This window comes from Pelophylax lessonae, assembly GCF_965119305.1.
Source record: "Pelophylax lessonae genome assembly, chromosome: 9".
NCBI lineage: Eukaryota > Metazoa > Chordata > Amphibia > Anura > Ranidae > Pelophylax > Pelophylax lessonae.
Genome location: NC_138776.1, coordinates 111,214,032 through 111,221,970, shown reverse-complemented (window position 1 = coordinate 111,221,970; position 7,939 = coordinate 111,214,032).

Below are 7,939 nucleotides of genomic sequence, written 5' to 3'. Positions count from 1 at the left end.
GTGGAGAGTGATTAGAACACCTGTCAAGTTTTATTGCTATCTGTGCCCCTGTTAAGGAGATTCATTCTTGCTTTTTGTCCTGTTTTCTGTTACCATTAAAATTGAAAGTAAAAGAAGATCCCAAATTTCAGGTTGTTCCCAGAAAAGTAATAGAGGGGAAATGTTCCAATGGGGACACTAGTTCTCAAGAGGGGGTCCTCAAGAGATTCCCTTAATTTGCAGGGATTTCCTCTCACTTCCTGTTTTGGCTCTGGGATAGGAAGTGCAGGTAAATCTCCCTATTGGGACAAAGAGGGCAAAAAGAAACCTAACAGGGATTATAACCCTCCCTTACTCTATCCAGAACAGAAAAAGAGGTTTGCCTATAGTTCTACTTTAAGTATTCAAGTAAAGATGTGATAGATAGGTGCCTTGAAAGTCTGGAAGCCCTCATTTGAGAAGAGTAGAATTCTACTTCTTGTAGGATATTTGTGTAACTGTACTAGAGGGTTGTTGTCGAGGATCCCGTAGTGACAATGATAGTGCTATTTCAAAGAAAACACAAAAAAGCCCCACACATAAAAGAGTTTGGGGTGTCAGTCTTAAATGTATCAATTATGTGATTGGAATTAGAAATAAGAAGTAAGATAATGAAAGGGAAGGAGGTAGAAGGGGTGAGAGATAACAGGGAGGGTAAGGTGCGGCGGGAGGTAAAGCTGGCGGGGAAGGGGAAAAAATACTCCTCTTCAGCGATTGTAGGCCTAACACAAATAAAGCATGCAACCCTGATAGATGACAGTGAAGAGGTACAGAGTGGCATTTTATATAGGTAGCAAGTAAGTGTTGAAAATAATCCATGCAGGTATATTCTATCCAGTAATACCATTTGTTTTTTAACTTGGCATGAGTGTATTTCAATGAGCTAGTTAGACTTTCTATTACTCTGATATATTCTACCTGTCTGATCCACAGTTGGATTGTTTGTTGTTGTGAGGTTTCCTAAGAGTTGGTGTGGAGGAGCATGCAGCATTGACCAGGTGGAGCAATATAATTTATTTGTAGGTAGCTGTTGGAATAAAATTATGGTGTAGGAACAAAAAAACAGGCATTTTAAGGAGTGGGCATTCTATACATTTTTGGGAGATCTCATGCACTCACAACCAAAAATTGTCAAGAAGTGGAAAGAACCCAAGGAGGGTAGGATAGATAGATTGGAATAGAGCAGGGGTTCAATACTCTTATATAATTCATGGTAGTTGTTACATATAGATGATCTAAACTATATTGTAAGTATCTTTGCTTGGGCCTCAGCAGAGAAAGCAATGTTCTTGGTGCAGTGGTGTTTTTGAGGATTCCATTAGAAGCCATTTATAAGTCATGGAGAGTCCATGGCTGAATGGCCCCTCTTCTTGGCATTCCTATTCAAATGGCATCAATGTACATGAGAATTTATCTGGACTAGGTAATGAGCATAACAAAGTTTCAGTATCTGCAGAGGACTTAGCAAGAAGAAAGTTGTGTCTGTTGCACAGGAAGTATTAAATAAAGTATTTGAGGAAGGATATTCTGTTTAACAGCATTGCATTTTCCCATCCCGGAGAGATTTTCAAAGACCGAGAATTTAGGTTGAACCATGGAGTGGGGATAAGAGGAGCGAAACAGAGGGAGAAAAGTCAAGCAAGATCAGCCAGACACACACGTTTTTATTTTTGAGGTGGGGGGGAGAGATCTTGGGTGTGTTCCCACACTTTTTTTCCCAGGACTTGACCCCTGAATGTCGGTGATTTGTAACTTGTGATCTAGCCAACTTTTTCTGCTCATCAGTTATCCTTATTGTTCGTGTATTTTATGTGTGGCTCAGGACAATGCCTTCTTACTTCCTTGAACGTGACCCGAGGTCAAAAGGTTGGACACCCCTTCTATTAAATAAGGAAGCTTAAAAAAAGTAATGCAATGAATATTTTTGATTTATCAACTACCAACTTACAAAATGCACTTTTTCAGTTTCATCTCAGAGTTTAAATCGTATGGGAACCTGTCCAATTTCCACATTAATTATCAAAAATTTGCAGCATGAAATATCAAGTGTAACTAAAGGTAAAACATTTTTTTTTATTTTTTTTATTATAAAAGTAAAAGAGGGCAACATAATACTATTGTGATATTTGGCACTGTTTTTGATAAACTAACACATAAATATCTGGTTCAGTATATGTAGTAGCAAGTCTTGATGAATTCCTAAGGTGCTCATCAGATATTTTGGTTCTAATTTTGCCCTTCATGTGCTTCATCCTTGAAAATAGTTGCTTGCAAAGATAGGCGCTATCGAAAACTGATGACATGAATAAGGTGTTATTGTGAAGGTTGGGACTTTTGTCTTTGGGAAGAAACTTATAAAAGTGCAGCAAAGAGACAATGTCACATTTTTCTTCAGCCGCATTTGTTCGCTAAGTGTAAATTGGGCTTTACAGCATTTACAGTCTAAATGTATTTTATACATTAATGCAGTAATATAAATATATACAGTATATATATATATATATATATATATATATATATATATATATATATATACAGCATATTTAAACATATATTGCAGTATACTGTATATGGGTGCTGCTTTGGTATAATTAACATTTACAAATCTTCACTTTATAAGTTCAGGCCTGCTTTGCAATATTTGGAGAACCATAGGTAGCCATAGCTAGACCCAGATATACTAAAAATAAAGAGTCAAGCTGGAAAACCGCTTGCTCCCCCCCCCCCCCCCCCACACAACCACATGGTTCATTGAATATGAGGCAGCCATTTTCTATAACTACACAACATCAAAAACTCACTAAACCACTTGTGGGTGAGAGATATTATTACACATGTATGGGAACATTTGTCATAATCAGTTAAAAATATCCACAATTGATACAGACAGTGATTTTGACAAGCGAGTGACTGCTGGGTGTAGGATCCCCTAAGCTTGCACATCATGGGGGGGGGGAGCACAGTTTGCCATCTTTGCCCTGAGTGCTGGATGACCTTGCAGACCACATGAAACACGATGCACAAGTTATTCTACAAGACAGTGTATGATAAGACTGTTATTCATAACTTTTTATATATTTTTTTAGTGTTCTGTTGTCCTGCGCAAATTGTCACTGACCTTGGACAGCCATTTTCCAACTCATAGTTGACTCCATGTCTAATAACACCAATTAAAGCTGTTGTTTTGGTAAAGCTCACTTCCTATTCCTTTTTCCCTCCCCCTCCATCCATTCACTAGTTATTGCAAAAAAAAAAAAAAAAAAAAAGAAAAGTTCTGAAGCTTTGTAATTCTTATTTAACTTCACCATCTGTGTCATTTGCTGGTTCCACTCCTGGGATTGACGAGCAGTGTATCTAGTACCCACTCTGACTGGTCGCCCTCTGGGGGACCTCACTGCTAGACAGCCAATAATCAGTATCCACATCCCCAGAACAGTGAAGTGGCCATCAGTGAAAAATATGGGGGGGCACAAATAAACCCCTCCAGGTCCACACTCACCCTACAAACTGAGCCCTCCAGCGGTCACGGCTCCCTTGATCCTGGCGCCTCGGCTTCTGTGTTAATTCGGCCTTCTTTCCGGGTTCTAAATCTTCAGCCTCCTGTTCTGATTGGCTGGAACCAAAAGCCAAAAACTGATGATGAATATTGATTCCCTAATATCACAAAATGGGAGGGTTCTGGGCGCAGAGCACAACATAAAACAAGCCGATTAGAGCCTCAGGCTCTAATCACGTGCTTGTAAAAAAATGACAGACCTAATAGAAACCTATTAGTCCAGAGCCCCACACAGTGCACAGCCACATACTTAGAAAGATTGATTTTTAAATAAATGATAATATGACTAACATTTTTTAACATCTTAAATTTATTATTAGGTATTTAAAAATGAATTGTCTAATATTTGATTATGCAAACTAGATGGGCAGATTCTGAAAACTACGTGGAGCCGCGCCCCTTCGCCCCTTATAGACTGGCCACCACTTGTGGCCACCCAATTATAGGTTATTAGATTACAATAGCTCAGCGATTTTTTTAGGGAGGGGTGGGGGCAAAGGGCAATGGGAAGGGGAGTGCCAGAGTTCTAGAGCACATGTGTCAAACGCAAGGCTCGCAAGCCGTATCCAGCCTGCCAGGACATCTCATGTGCCCCCCCCCTACCCAGGGAGAGGGGTGGAGGTAAGATGTGTAAAGACTGTGAAATGGAACTGGACCCTGCACACTGTGCATAGCACACCCCTAGTCCCTGCACACTGTATGTAGCTCACTCCTCAACACTGCACTCTGTACATAGCGCATCCCTGAACTCTGCCCTCTGTACAAAGTGCACCCCTGAACTCTGCACTCTGTACACATCACAACCCTGAACTCTGCATTCTGTACACAACACACCCCTAAATTCTGCACTCTGTACACAGGGCACCCCTGAACCCTGCACACTGTACACAGAGCACCCCTGAACCCTGCACACAGCGCACTCCTGAACCTTGCACTCTGTACGCAGCACACCCCTAAACCCCGCACTTGGTACGTAGTGCATCCCTGAACTCAGCACTTTTTACATAGCACATCTCTGCACTCCTGCATTCCTGGTATCTCTTGCCCCCCTAAGATCCTACCAATGTTAGTGCAAATTGCCGTTCATTTGGTGGGGAGGGGGCATGGTTGAGCTCCTGCACAAATTCTCTGAGAAAAAAAGCCCTGCATAAATTAATATAGTCTAACAGATACAACTAGCCCTTTGAGGACAACGATAATGCTGATGTGGCCCATGATGAAATTGTGTTTCACACCCCTGTTCTAGAGGGTAGCTAGTCACTCATCTTCCTCCTTAGACTAAATAGCTGACAACTTGAGTTAACTGAAAATAAAATATCAGGGAATCTCAAATTTTTCATTCAGCGGAAAACGTACACATCTGTCTGAATTGCAGAAAAACATGCAGTTTGGGAATCCAGGCATTTGTGATTCAACTGTATGATTTGCTGCAGACTGCAGAAATGTGCACTCATATAATTTAGGTGAATCAAAAAATGTGCAGATTGTTTGATTTTTTTCAAACCTTTCACTCATCACTACTGAGGCTAGGGCTGGACCCCAATTTTCTTTGGACATTATTTATTGTGCCTGCCACTATGACTGCAGATCCTTTTAAACTCCTCAGTTGGGGTGGAACTCCAGCCAAAACATTTTTTTGTTTCTTTTGGATATATTGTGGCAGGTTTGAGCCTTTTTTTTTATGATTCTTAAGTCCCAAATGTGGAGATTTACCTTCCCTTCCTGTCATGGTCACTATATCGGAAGAAAGGGGAATTCTCCCTAATGAAAACAAAAGGCTTCATGAATTTCTAATTCTTCCCCACTCTAAATAATAAAAAATCAAGGACTTGGCTGGAGTTTTATGTTAATTAAGCAACATGTATATTTCTCAGTATTGTTCTCTCTGAAGTCAAGCGAAGATGCATGAAAAATGAATGAAGCACAAGATGGTCTGACACTCTGCTATGTTCTTGTAAACCTAGGTCCCAGGCTTTTTTTGATAAGCTGTAACATAGAACAATAGGGTGCATTGACAAACTGGCAAACTCAATTACATTTTAAAGTTTCTCTAGCAGTAAGAAGCTAAGTTGTATATGAATTGTATTTATAGTATTGCTAGCGTTTTGACATAAAGTGAATTTACAGTCTGCTTTCCTGGACTTTTAAAGCTGTTCCCTGGCACGAGTGACCTTTGAGGAGGTAGTTACAAATATTTCGGAAGCAAAAGTTGCATGTTTGTAGCAAAATACACAGAAATAATGTCACATAATTAGGTTGAGACCTGAATGTGCAGATCCCAACTCTGGAAAAAACAATGCCTCTATTCATGCTAAAATAATTTCTCATTTTAACCGATTTATACAATTTCTGCAATCTCATCCTTCGTTAACTTGGAGCTGCTATCTTGACCTTGGCCTATGCTAGGGAGTAAAACTGTGTCTGTGACTTCTACACACAAATCTTCTGTATATCTAAAACATTGTGTTCCTGCTAAGTGAAAGCAATATTATTTTTCTGACTTAACAATTCTAGGGAGAAACATCATAGGACTATGCATGTTGATGTATTATAAAGCCTCTTAAAGGAGAACTCAAGCTGACACCATGTGTGTTTCAAATACAGAAGGGAAAAAATTATCACTTTGTAAGGTACATCAAGTGATGGTGCTTGAAGATGTTTTGTTCTAATGTATTTAGCTAATATAAAAAAAGTTCAACTGGAGTCAGTAAAAGGCATTGCAAACAATCCTACCTGCACCTTGTGATTTTCACCTGCATAGGATGTGCATCAATCATGTGCAGAAGTTTCATTATGTCATTTTTTTACCATGTATGCAAAGCCAATCGTAGAGTCAATCTAAACATTACTGTGTCAACAGTTCCTGTTTGTGTAGAAAGATGAGGTATTCTGTATGGCACTGCACTGGTTAATGCATAACCTTTGTCTGTAGTCTGAGAACTTACATTTCCTGTGAAGAAACTTCATGTCCCACAATCCCTGGGTCTCTCAGTCTAGTGCTAGTGTAGATGAGGGCTACACAAAAAAATAGATCTGACACAGGCCATATAACTACACTAATACCTGGTTAAAACATTTACATACAGAAAGGGAAGGTTGCCCTGGGACTTTAAATGAGGCGAACACAGGTGGTCACTCAATGAAGTAAATGTAATCTCAATTTAATGACTAGTATTAAAAAATTACATCATGTAACATGGTACATAAAATGTTAACCAAGCCAAACAAAGGTATAGGCACCAGGGCAACCTTCCCTTTCTGTATGTAATTGATTTAGGGATGGAGGCATTATAACTATAAGTGTTACCGGAACGTTTATTTTTATTGTATTGAACCCGGGTGGAAGACACCCATTTGTCCATTATGGTCCGCTACTCTTTTGGCCCTTTCGTTATTTGTCATTTTGGTATGTCTTAGCTGATTATTTTATCATCCAATTCATTGTGGTTTTTGTCTACTCTAGTTATGCTTGCAGTTGCCCGGACCTGGCCGGCGATTTGCACTCCTCCCAGTGGCGACTTTGACCAGTTCCCGGGAGCTACAATGCATGTCCTGGGGAGGTGCATCCTCCCCTGCTGTCCCCTCCTGTCTGCTGACGGGTGGGGCCACCCTTGCATCGGCGCCATGTCTAATGCGGCTGACTGGTGACGTCCACGGTGGGTACCTAGACATTCACTACACTGTTTCGGATTCATCTCTTTCTGCACCACTGTTTTCCTTGTTCCCACCACACACGGTACAATATCTATCTCTTCCAGTCGGTATTTTTTGTTTTTTGTTTATACCACTTTTTCTTTACTTTGCTTCACACACTGCTCATACCAAGCATTTTGTTTCACTTTTGGGCGCATCTCCTCCCTTGATCAGCCCTGGCATTTATGTCCTTTTTGCTGTACATTCAATACATATTTATATTTTATACATTTATGATCCAGTTTATTTTTACATTGCTATAACCTACATATATTTATTTTAGTTAGTGATCATGGACATCTGGCACTTCACTCTACACACCTATACCATTTTCCTGTCCCTTGTCCTCTCCCAGCTGGGTGGTTCTGTGTCCCTTTCCATCAGCTCCCGGATCAGGCGTTAATGCCGCCACTGGAGTTCAGTGTCTCTTCGCTGTCCAGGCCCGGCCAACTTGTAAGTATGGGTCCCTGATTTGGGATCCTTCATGGGTTTTGTACCCTGAAAACATCATCAATAACTAATTTGTGGATCGTTGTTACAATACTATTTCTGCCTATGTGTTTTCACAGACATGCATGTGTGCATCCGTTTCTGAAGAAGCGAGCAGTTTGCTCGGAAAACGCGTCAAAGTTATTAACTTCTTGCCATCCGCGCTATAGCCGAAGTACGGCT